A 12,409-nucleotide genomic window follows, 5' to 3' on the forward strand; every position below is an offset into this window, starting at 1 on the left:
CACCTTGCGTGGTGAGGTTGGGGCATCACCGCTGCTCTGTACGGGGATCCCGGGAGCGATGACAGGGAGCAGCTGGGATGTTTTCCTCCCCTCCGTGGGTAGGGGGATTTTGGTAGTCCCGGGGCCCGGAGTTGTTGTCTGTAAGGTGGATTGCGGGGCCTGGCCAGGTGCAGGGTCGCGGGGCAGCGCAGTGCCAGACGGCACGGTGGTACTTACTCAGCCAGTAACGCACACGGAGTCTCTGGTAAAACAAACGGCTGGATGGACAAGTCCCACAGACGGCTGCGACGGTCACTCCCCGTAGGTTGGCGGTAACTGTCTCTCCCTGCACCGGTGTTATGTTCTCGGTCCCGATGGCTTCCCACCGGTAACCCGCTCCCCAGCGGTATATTTGCCGGAGGAGCCTCTTTTGCCCGCAGGCGCTGGCCCTGGGAACCCTAGCTCTGGCGGTAGCTGTATTTCCCTTCACGGTTGAGCGGTTGCCTTCAGTCGGGTCTTTACTGCTGGGAAACCCCGGAGGTTCCCGTCGCTGACGGATTTGACCGGTTTAACGGAGACTCCAAGCCTGGTTGGGGTACGTAGGCCCTGTCGGATGGTGCTGGCTTCTCTTCGCTCCCTGATCCGGTACCGGCGGGCCACCGCCCGTCCCCGGTCCTTACGGTTGTGCGTCAATCGGCCTCTCCTGCAGACGGTCACCACCGTCTGCCAACCTTGCTCTCAGGTGCCCAGGCCACGTACCCGGACACGGTCAGTCAGTTCCTCCACTACCACTTCCCTAACTCAACTGCACTCCTTTTCCCGCCTCCAGGACTGTGAACTCCTCGGTGGGTGGAGTCAACCGCCTGGCTCCGCCCCACCTGGTGTGGACATCAGCCCCTGGAGGGAGGCAACAAGGATTTGTGTCTGACTTTGATGTCCCTAACTGGGGTGTGGGGTGTGTTGTTACAGTACCTGTGACGTCCTGGCTTGTCCATGGCACCACATATATATATTCATTCATTCATTCATTCATTTATTTATTCATACCTGGATAGATAACCTGTTGTACCTTCTACTGAGAGTTTATCTACCCCTGGGCGTACCCATATCTGTATTGTATGAAGCTTTTAACTTTGCATAGAATTGTCCTCATGTAACAATTTAATGTATGGGAGATTTAATTTACAACCCAAATTTAGATCAGTTTCATCTACAGAATATAGGTTGCCAGACCTTTGCTTCATCTTCATTAGCCAAGGCTGCTTTCACATTTCCGTCTTTTTCCATCAGTTGCAATCCGTCGCCTTTAGCAAATACGGTATCCTGCAAAATAATTGTCATGATTTTCTCTCTCTTCTCTCGCTCTTCTCTCTCTCTCCTTCCCTCTATCTCTCTCTCTCTTTCTCTCTCTCTTGCTCTCATTTTTCAGCAAGGCTTAAATATAAGACCCACCCCATAAATCAGCCCTAGTCGTGGTTGAATAATGAAGTGTACATGCAGCTAAAAAAGTTAAAAAATACCGCAGGACACGTCATTATAGAAAGCAGACACCCCCCCCAAAAGAAAGAAGAAATGTCACGCTCCCGGGGCCATGGCGCAGCTTGTCACGGCGCCGCTTGTCACGGTGCCACTCCTTAATCACCGACCCGGTCCCCGTGCGCTCTGACCGAGGCCGCTGCTCCCGTTCTCCCTCCTCAGCCTCCTTCGTGCTCCCTGCTCGTCGGCCCCACCGTCTCGCTGGAGCCCGGAACTCTGCCTCCAGCTCTCCTGCGTCTCCTCCTCTGCATCCTGTACTGATCTCTGGCACCCGGACCTCGCACATGCGCACTAGGGCACGGGCGCGCTCTCTCACCTTCTGTTAAAGGGCCAACTTCTCTGATACAGGATATGGCTGATAACAGGTACAGGGTATGTAAGACTTCCTTTTCCATGTGGGCGGTGCCTGTTCAACGTGTACTAGTAGCTTTGTCTCTTGCGCTAGGTGTTCAGGTCCCTCTGTGTCTCAAACCCAGGTTAACCCTGTCTCTGCCCACAGATCCCGACTGCCAGCTTGAGTGTGTCCAGCCCTCCGGTTTTCCAGGAGATTCCCCGGTGACAATCTGCTGTGGATCCCATCATCTTCTGCCAGCCTGTACCCATCGCTGGTTCTGGACTCCATGCGGTATCATCAGTCTGCACCCTCGCTGTTCCTGTACGCCATCTGTTACCACCAGTTGGCACCTGTACCCGGTTCCACTCATCCATCCTGATTTCCTTCAGCCCACATCTACTGTTGGACCAGCCTCCATATCCTGCACGGACATCTTAAGGATGCTAACCCGTGTGTCCCAGCTGCTGTGCATCTAGGCCCTCTGGGGTGGCCGCCAGACAGTCCCTGTATAGGGGTTCGCTCCTGGTAGTCTCCCTGGGGGAGTCTGGTGCATGGTCCCGTGGATCCTCCTTTGCACCGAACATTACAAGAAATAAGAGAGAACATCCCGCGATCATACTCACCAGATGCCGACAGAAAGCAGTGGAACGCATCAAGGACCTGCGGAGAAATGCACATCCACACATATCGGATCACACACCCACATACATGAGATCACACACACACACACACATGAGATCACACACACACACACACACACACATGAGATCACACACACACACACACACACACACACACACACATGAGATCACAGACAATCACACATCAGATTGCACACACATTCACCACATCCAGCGATATCGATTGCTTCTGGCCAGCCGGCATAAGGACCTCGGAGGCTGTGCAGTGGAGCGCCAGAACCTGCAAGTGGAACGCATGGAGGACCCAGCGGTGGAACACATCATTGAGACAAGAGGGCAGAGAGGCCCTGCTGGCTGGAAGCAAGTGGTATCACCAGATGTGGTGAGTGTGTGCGCACGCAATTGTATGTGTGAGTGTGTTTATGAGTGTGTGTGTCTGTGTGTTTGCATATGAATGTGTGTGTGATCTGATGTGTGAGTGTCGGCCAGAAGGAGGGGAGGACTGCGTGGAGCATACCTGCTGGGAGCGCCCGCCGAGTATCGCAGGAGGACCTGGGAACCACACAGACACCCGGGGTCTGTAAGTATGACAATCCTGGGAAGGGAAATCTGCATTTTTGAAGGGGTAAACTCCCCCCAATCATGTTTCCCAGAGAATAAGCCCTATCCCGAAAAAGCCTAGTGCTTTTTTCCGTGCAAAAAAAATATAAGTGTCTTATGTTCAGGGAAACACAGTAATCTGTAAGTGAAAATAAATAAACTCAAACACTGAAAAAATCTTTTATTGAAATAAAAGACAAAAAACTCCTCTTTCACCACTTTATTAACCCCAAAAACACCTCTGCAGCTCCCACGTTATCAACACTAGGTCCGACGACAATTCCAGCTCTGCTACATTACTGAAAGCACAGCGCGCAATCATGGAACATGACTGCCCGCTGTAAGGTTCAGGCAGAGACTGAGGTCCGATGAGCAGTGATGTCATGCAGATTAGTTGCAGTCACAGCTTGAGGTTCCCACGGTCCTTCACCTATGATCCCAGGTAACCTGACCCCAAGTGACCTCAGTTAAATCTCACTGAGTTCACAGACCTGCATCACCTGGAAGAAAAGTGCAGGGTTTTTTTGCCAAGAGATTCAGATTTGGTGCTGAAATTTTTACACCATATTCCTGCACCCAATGTACACCTCCTGGCAAAAAAAACATATCACTACTATGCGGTATGATGTGGTACTGATGCGTTTTTTTGCCAGGCAGTATAGATTAGGTGCAGGAATATGGTGTAAAAATGTAAGCACCAAATCTGCATCTCTTGGCAAAAAAATGCATAAAAACGGTTTTGATTCCATTTCGGTCCAGTTTTCTTCCAGGAGGTGCAAATTTGGTGCTGAAATGTCTGCACCAGATTTCAGCACCAAAAATACACCTCCTGGCAGAAAACTGCACCCAAACGGCGTGAAAACCGTTGTTGTGCATTTTTTGCCAAGAGATGCAGATTTGGTGCTAAAATGTTTACACCATATTGCTGCACTCAATCTACATCTCCTGGGAAAAAAGTACATCACTACCGCATCATACCGCATGCATAAACCTTTTATGTTTGTTTCCTTGCCTGTTTTGTCTGTGTGCTCCTGCCCCTTTTCTCCCTTGAGGTGGGATAGACAGGGGTGACATAGAGTTGAGTTTTATCTAGGAGTATAGAAAGGTACAGGACCCAGGCATCTCCATCTTTAGGGGTAATCTTGAAGACAGGGTTAGCCTAGGGACCTGTGGCGCCCTGGACTAGCCAGGTCGTCACAGGTAACACTCACACCCCCCCACCCCCGCTAGACAGTAACATTAGCCAAACACAAAATCCTTGTTGCCTCTCTCCAGAGTCTGATGTCCACACCAGGTGGGGCGGAGCCAAGAGGTTGGCCCCACCCACCGAGGAGTTCACAGGCCTGGAGGCGGGAAAAGTGAGAGATCGAGTTTGGAGTTTGAAGTGAGAGGAGTGAGCACTTGGGTGTCTGGGTTTGTGGCCCAGGCACTGACAACAAGGTTGGCAGACGGTGGTGGCCGTCTGCAGGAGTGATGAAGCAACGCGGAACTGTAGGACCGGGGTCGGGCGTTGGCCCGCCGGTACCGACCGGGGAGCGAAGTGAAGCCAGCACACACAGGCAGGGCCATCGGACCCCGACCAGGCTTGGAGCCGCCGACAATAGTCAAATCCGAGTGTGACCGGAACCCCAGGGATTTCCTAACAGCCAAAGACCCGATAGAAGGCAACCGCCCACACTGTGAGGGTATACAGCTACCGCCTAAGGCTAGAGACCCAAGGGCCAGCGCCTGCAGGCAAATGGGCTCCTCCGGCATCCATACACCGGGGAGCGGACTACCGTTGGGGATCCATCGTAGTCAAACAAGTACACAAAGGTGCAGGGAAAGACAGTCGCCATCACCTGTCCGGGGAGAGACACTGCAGCCGGCTGCGGGACCCGTCCATCCAGCCGTTTGGTTTACCGAGGACTTTGTGCATCTCTTACTGAGTGAGTACACCCGTGCCATCCGGCACCGCGCCGCGCTGTCCCTGTAACCCTGCACCTCACCAACCCTGCCTCCCCGCCACACCACCGGGACCACTGACCCCTACCCACGGAGGGGGAAAACAACATCCCAGCTGCTCCCTAACATCGCTCCCGGGATCTCCGTCACCAGCAGCGGTGGTGCCCATCTTCACCACAACCCGTGGGTGGCGTCACGGACTAAATCCCCCAAACCAACTACCCTTTTCACTCACGGGCGAGGAGCGCCGCTCGAGTCCCCGGATCCGGCCCACCGCTCGAGCCACCGAGGAGCAGCAGCCGCAGCAGCGCCGGACCCGAGCGTTAGCGAGCGTGCAGTGGCGGCGTCCTCCCCGCCCGCGACAGACCCCTAGCTTGAGGTACAGCACAAATGTGTGACGCCCTGACAAAATCAGGGTGTCACAGAAGACTGCACCCCTCTTCCAGGTTATAAACAACATATACATGGCTTGATTCGATAATCACTGGGGGAAACACAACCTGGAGTTCCCACAGGGGGGGGGTGCCTACTTCAAAGAGCATTTTGAACAAAGAGGGAAGAAGAGATATGGCACCAAAATTATTTGCAAAAGTATTAAATTTTATTCACATAAAATAGATGAAAATACAACTTATTTTCATAAGAATAAATAGTACAGTATCAAATTAGAACACAAAGTAGAAAGAATGAGGCAACCCAGGGATGAGGATGCAAGTGTAGGTAGAACACAAAAAAGGGGGGGGGGAGAGGTGTGAAGTCCTACTCAGTGCCAGTGACGAAACCCAGGGGGGGTGGTATATGACTGGAGTGTATTGGTCCAAAAATTGGACCCCAGCCCCCCAAGGTAGTGAATAGACCAAATGACCCTCCACAGGGGATGTATGGTCAAGGAATGAAGTGCATGACCAAAGAACAGGTAGGCAAAGATGGTTAAAAAAGTATAAAGAAATAATCTCCACCAGAGTAGTCGTGGGGCAATGAAGAGGAGGCTGAGGTGTTGTGTGTAATAAATTCTAGTCGTGAAGCCGAGAGGTGCCAGTTAGCACATAAACGGCTAATGAAAATTACACAATACACACACACAATCAGGTCCTTTATGCCCGGGCTAGTCGTAGGGCTGGAGAGGAAGGAAAATGCACAAACACAATCAGAGCATAAATGCCCTGACTAGTCGTGGAGCTGGAAAGGAAAGGAAGGATTGTGAAAGGTCCCGTGAAGGGCACAGAGAAGGCAGATAAAAACAGTTAGAGGGGTGTGCAGCCCAGCTCAAGAAGTGGACTAGTCGTGTGGCGGAGAGAGGAGGCAAGTGGATACAAAGCAGGAAGAGTAAACGTGAGGCCAGGCGGTGCAGTACAGCACAATGACGGCCAAAGTAAAACAAGGAAAAAAGAGGAAAAGCAGTCTCTAGACCCACAATGGTTGTGTGAGTCAGAGGGGAGTAGGAAAGAGGAAAAGTGAGACAATTGAAGACTACCTGTACAAGTGGAGGGGGGTCGCGGCAGGAGGACGAACCCAACAGCTGTTTCGCCTGAGCGCTTTTTCGAGGGAAGTGGAGGAGAGAGTAGGGCTGGCCGCTGCACTTCATTCCTTGACCATACATCCCCTGTGGAGGGTCATTTGGTCTATTCACTACCTTGGGGGGCTGGGGTCCAATTTTTGGACCAATACACTCCAGTCATATACCACCCCCCCTGGGTTTCGTCACTGGCACTGAGTAGGACTTCACACCTCTCCCCCCCCCCTTTTTTGTGTTCTACCTACACTTGCATCCTCATCCCTGGGTTGCCTCATTCTTTCTACTTTGTGTTCTAATTTGATACTGTACTATTTATTCTTATGAAAATAAGTTGTATTTTCATCTATTTTATGTGAATAAAATTTAATACTTTTGCAAATAATTTTGGTGCCATATCTCTTCTTCCCTCTTTGTTCAAAATGCTCTTTGAAGTAGGCACCCCCCCCTGTGGGAACTCCAGGTTGTGTTTCCCCCAGTGATTATCGAATCAAGCCATGTATATGTTGTTTATAATTTGCTTCTTTTCTGTGTGTTCCACAGCTCCCTCTATGGCTAACATGAATTTCAGAGCACGCGACCAGGCGTGGCTCACCCATTTGAATGAGGTCACAAAAGGATGCGGTAGCACAGCCCCCAATCCTAACACCATTGACGGGGGACCCCCTGAGGACCAGTCTTTGCGGACCCTTATGCACAAATACAAGGATCTCTACAAAAAAAGAACACGCATATGGTGGAATCGGGCCTTCCTTACAAAATATTTGGAGAGCGGTTGGATACCTCGCGGCCTGCGAGTTCAGGTCTTTCCCTCCTTCCCAGCACCAGAGGGGGACTTTAAGTCCACTTGGGAAGGTCATTTACATGCATGCTCTGTGAATCTCTTGGAACTTTTGTCCAAACAGAACACATCCACGCTTGACCATATGGAGAGCGAGCTCGAGATACTGGAGGCCTCCATTCAGAGCCTCTGTATTCCCGAGGCTTTGGCTAAATTTTATGATGAGGTGGGCCTGGACGCCCAGAAATGGGAGAAGGAGGTCTGCGACTTTAAATCCAAAAAATTCCAGCGTGACGCCACTGATTACCATACAAATAATGTATATAGGTGGAGTCATCGCTTTTCAAGGGGCAGGAGTTCATCCAGGCAGAGTCGTCCCTCTAGGTCCCGATCCACCTCGCTGTTTTCAAGTTCTTCAGCTGATGAAATGCCTCCAGCTCCATCTGACAAGACACTTCAATTACCGTACAATGGTGGTGTAACGACTCGCAGTCGAGGAAGGGAGCCACGAGTTCCACAGAAATCGGTGGCCGAGGCTAACACCTCCAAACATAAATTGCAGGTAATTAATTTGTCAACACGTGTCTTCTCAGATGTTGAGCTTGAGGTATTATCTATGGGTCTGAATTTCTGTCCCACGAATTCTTTTAATCTATTTTCAGCTTTGAAAGACACAAATCTTTTTGCTAGAAAAATCCTTTTCAAAAGGCTGTACTCTCGGAAACAATCATTCAGCGAGTTGGATCCGACCGAGAGGAATGCTCTGCAGGATCTCCAAGACCTTCTGGACGAGCAGAATCCCAATACTGGTAGGTCTCCTGATTTTCTCAAACCCAGGTCGACGAGGTTTCCCCCCCTTGTCCCTCTGCCCAGCAATTGACATCTTCACTAGGCTTGTAACCGAAGATTTTAAACAACTTTCTACTGTACGCCGTTATGATAATCTCACTCACCATCAAAGATTGGCTATTAAACGGTTGCAGCTGTGTGATGATGTCGTTGTTAAGGCGGCGGACAAGGGGGGCAACATCGTCGTCTGGCCTGTTGATAAATATGAGAAAGAGGCCTACCGGCAACTTCGCGACAAATCCACCTATACACGTCTTTCATGTAGTCCAATGACCTCCTTCTCCCTGGAGCTCAGGAAAATACTTTCTAGGGCCCACAACCGGGGAACTATTGACGAGAAGATGTTCGAGGGCCTGCTCACTGGCTGTCCTCGCGTTCCCACTTTTTACCTTTTACCCAAAATCCACAAAGATGCCCTCAACCCCCCAGGACGCCCGATAGTGTCAGGCATAGGAGGGGTTTGTGAACCCATTTGTAAGTTTATTGATTTTTATTTAAAACCTCTAGTTGAGTGTCTCCCCTCCTATGTCAAGGACACTACGGACGTCCTGCGGCATCTTGATGGCATCTTTGTGGATGATAGTATGCTCCTGGTCAGTGCCGACGTGGAGTCTCTCTACACCTGCATCGGACATAAGGACGGTCTGGAGGCTGCCCGCTTCTACCTCTCAACCTCCGGTCTCGATGGCACTTTGGTGGACCTTTTGCTCGAGTTGCTTGACTTTGCCCTGACCCATAATTTTTTTGTTTTTAAAGATGTATTCTATCTGCAGCAGCGGGGCACTGCGATGGGCGCGGCCTGCGCACCGGCCTACGCCAACCTCTTCCTGGGTTTCTGGGAGAGGTTGGTGTTTGGCGACGGTTTCCCGCAGGCTAGCGCCCATGTGCAGTGCTGGCTGCGTTATATTGATGATATCTTTATTTTGTGGCAGGGCACCGTCGAGCAACTCGAGTCTTTCATGTGTGGCCTTAACAGGAATTCCTTTAACATCAAGTTAACTTATAGGTATAGTCGGACAAACTTGGATTTTTTGGATATTGGAATTTCGGTGGATCCTCAGGGGGGCATTCAGACGGACGTTTTCCGCAAGGACACGTCCGTCAATGCTCTTCTCTTGGCATCCTCCGGCCACACTCCCTCCACCATACGTGCCATCCCGACCGGACAGTTTTTGAGGATGAAGCGGGTGTGCTCTACTACTTCCAACTTCGAATCCCAGTCGTCCGATCTCCGATGCAGGTTTAGGGAGCGGGGGTACAGCAACAGATGTATAAAAAGAGGTTACCTCCACGCCAAAAACACCTCGAGGGACCAGTTGCTTTGTTACCGACCACGTCGGCCGACCATGGATACTCACATCAGGTTTATCGGTACTTATAACCATCAGTGGGACGCAATGAGGGGGATTCTCGATAGGCATTGGCCTGTCCTGCTTACGGACCCTACTTTGGCCGATGTCCTGCCCTCGAGACCCCTCATGACGGCCAGGAGGGCAAGGAACCTCGGGGATCTTCTCGTTAATAGCCATTACATCCCCCCCCGCCTCAATCCATTTGGCTCTGGTGGCCCGATTCGTGGTTGCTATCCATGTGGCCACTGCGTGGCATGCCCCAACATCTTACGGATTTCTTCCTTTGCTTGTTCCAAGGGGAAGAGAACATACTCCATTGACGAACGTATCACGTGTGCCTCCACACACGTGGTATACTATGCGACCTGCCCGTGCTCCCTAATCTATATCGGCCTCACCTCACGCGAGTTGCGCGTGAGAGTTAGGGAGCACGTCAGGGATATAACTGCTGCTATCTCCGTGGAGGATGTTTCTCTTCTCAAAACCCTTCCCCGCCACTTCCGTAAATTCCACGGTTGTGACGCAAGGCTCCTGAGTGTACGTGGCATAGACATTATCCACGCGGGTATCCGGGGAGGCAATCTACGGAAGACTCTCGCCCAGCGGGAGTCGAAGTGGATTGTCTCCCTTGATACCTTGGTCCCCAACGGTCTCAACGAGACCGTTAGTTATTCCCCATTTTTGTAGAGATCCCGCCCCCTCCACTTTGGTCCTTTGGCCCCCTTACCGGTTCATATTTGGATATGGACCACTTTTTTGTGCTTTGGTCCGCATGCGGGACCCCTAGGGGGTACTACTTAAATGAACACAAAATGTTTTTACATTGTTTTTAATCTCTTGTTTTTTTGTATTTTTATTCATTTTGTTTCTTTTATCTTTGTGTTTGGTTTCCTTATATAGGTTTCAGTTTTGTGGGGATTTCCATTTCTTTTATTTCTCCTTTATTCCCCTTCCACCGGTGGATAACTTGGATGGCATGGTCTGTCTGGATTGAAATATACCGGCATCTTATAACCACCAGTTCACATACTCTGTTGACGCCTCGTCTCCTGATGTGTCCATGCTGTCCATCTATTATGCCGTTCATTCCCCTATGTATTGTTTTGCATTACCGATTCCAAATGTTACTAATATTTTTGTCCTGTTACCTTTTCATTGCTCCACTCACACTTGGTGTCCCTGCGCATCTGCCGGTCCGTTGACTGCTGACGCGGCGTTGCCTGGCCGCGGCCGTCTTGTGCGCATGCGTGGGAGTCATGGAGACGTCCGTTCTCCCGCGCATGCGCACTACCCTCGGCGGTCTCGGCTTGCTCCGCCCGCTGGCCTCGACTTCCGGCGCATGCGCATTCTTCGGACACCATCTTTATTTGATTGAAAACAACTGTGCTGCCCCTGTATATAGCGGCCAGCCCTACTCTCTCCTCCACTTCCCTCGAAAAAGCGCTCAGGCGAAACAGCTGTTGGGTTCGTCCTCCTGCCGCGACCCCCCTCCACTTGTACAGGTAGTCTTCAATTGTCTCACTTTTCCTCTTTCCTACTCCCCTCTGACTCACACAACCATTGTGGGTCTAGAGACTCGCTTTTCCTCTTTTTTCCTTGTTTTACTTTGGCCGTCATTGTGCTGTACTGCACCGCCTGGCCTCACGTTTACTCTTCCTGCTTTGTATCCACTTGCCTCCTCTCTCCGCCACACGACTAGTCCACTTCTTGAGCTGGGCTGCACACCCCTCTAACTGTTTTTATCTGCCTTCTCTGTGCCCTTCACGGGACCTTTCACAATCCTTCCTTTCCTTTCCAGCTCCACGACTAGTCAGGGCATTTATGCTCTGATTGTGTTTGTGCATTTTCCTTCCTCTCCAGCCCTACGACTAGCCCGGGCATAAAGGACCTGATTGTGTGTGTGTATTGTGTAATTTTCATTAGCCGTTTATGTGCTAACTGGCACCTCTCGGCTTCACGACTAGAATTTATTACACACAACACCTCAGCCTCCTCTTCATTGCCCCACGACTACTCTGGTGGAGATTATTTCTTTATACTTTTTTAACCATCTTTGCCTACCTGTTCTTTGGTCATGCACTTCATTCCTTGACCATACATCCCCTGTGGAGGGTCATTTGGTCTATTCACTACCTTGGGGGGCTGGGGTCCAATTTTTGGACCAATACACTCCAGTCATATACCACCCCCCCTGGGATTCGTCACTGGCACTGAGTAGGACTTCACACCTCTCCCCCCCCCCTTTTTTGTGTTCTACCTACACTTGCATCCTCATCCCTGGGTTGCCTCATTCTTTCTACTTTGTGTTCTAATTTGATACTGTACTATTTATTCTTATGAAAATAAGTTGTATTTTCATCTATTTTATGTGAATAAAATTTAATACTTTTGCAAATAATTTTGGTGCCATATCTCTTCTTCCCTCTTTGTTCAAAAAACCCCTCTTCCAGGTGCAGGATTCCTTGACCCTCCTTGACCCTCCAACACAATCCCCATACTGGTACACAACATCAGCCAACAAAGCCTTGCCACCCACCATCACAATAGGAACCCACCAGTGGGCGGGGCCAAGCAGATGGTGATGCCCACCTAGGGGTTCTGAGGTGTGATGGGAGGGGCTAGTTGCAGTGGGACAGACAGACAGAAGAGCAGAGAGGAGTGTGAAGTGACAGGGTAGTCAGGGGTTGGAGCTCCTGGACTACCGGACTGCTGACAAACGGACTAGGTGGCAGTCGGTAGACAGGGCCACAGGCGAAGGAGATCCGGTCGCGGGAGACCTTAAGTGGACCGGAGCAGGGTTGTAGCCTGCTGGTATCGACAGCGGGAATCCGGTCCGGAGGCCGTGCATGACTGGGTACCTGGACCCTAGAGCAAGGACAG

The 12,409-nt window shown here is 50.9% G+C and overlaps 1 long non-coding RNA gene across 1 annotated transcript; it reads left to right on the forward strand.

The window, feature by feature from the left end:
- Nucleotides 1-7,700: 7,700 nt before the first annotated feature.
- LOC142290387 (uncharacterized) lies at nt 7,701-10,551 on the forward strand. The gene is made up of 3 exons (XR_012750284.1): nt 7,701-7,890; nt 7,991-8,137; nt 10,430-10,551. It is a non-coding gene; the product is annotated as an uncharacterized LOC142290387 (long non-coding RNA).
- The last annotated feature ends 1,858 nt before the right edge of the window (nt 10,552-12,409 follow it).

This window comes from Anomaloglossus baeobatrachus, chromosome 2 (genome assembly GCF_048569485.1).
Source record: "Anomaloglossus baeobatrachus isolate aAnoBae1 chromosome 2, aAnoBae1.hap1, whole genome shotgun sequence".
NCBI classification, from domain to species: Eukaryota; Metazoa; Chordata; class Amphibia; order Anura; family Aromobatidae; genus Anomaloglossus; species Anomaloglossus baeobatrachus.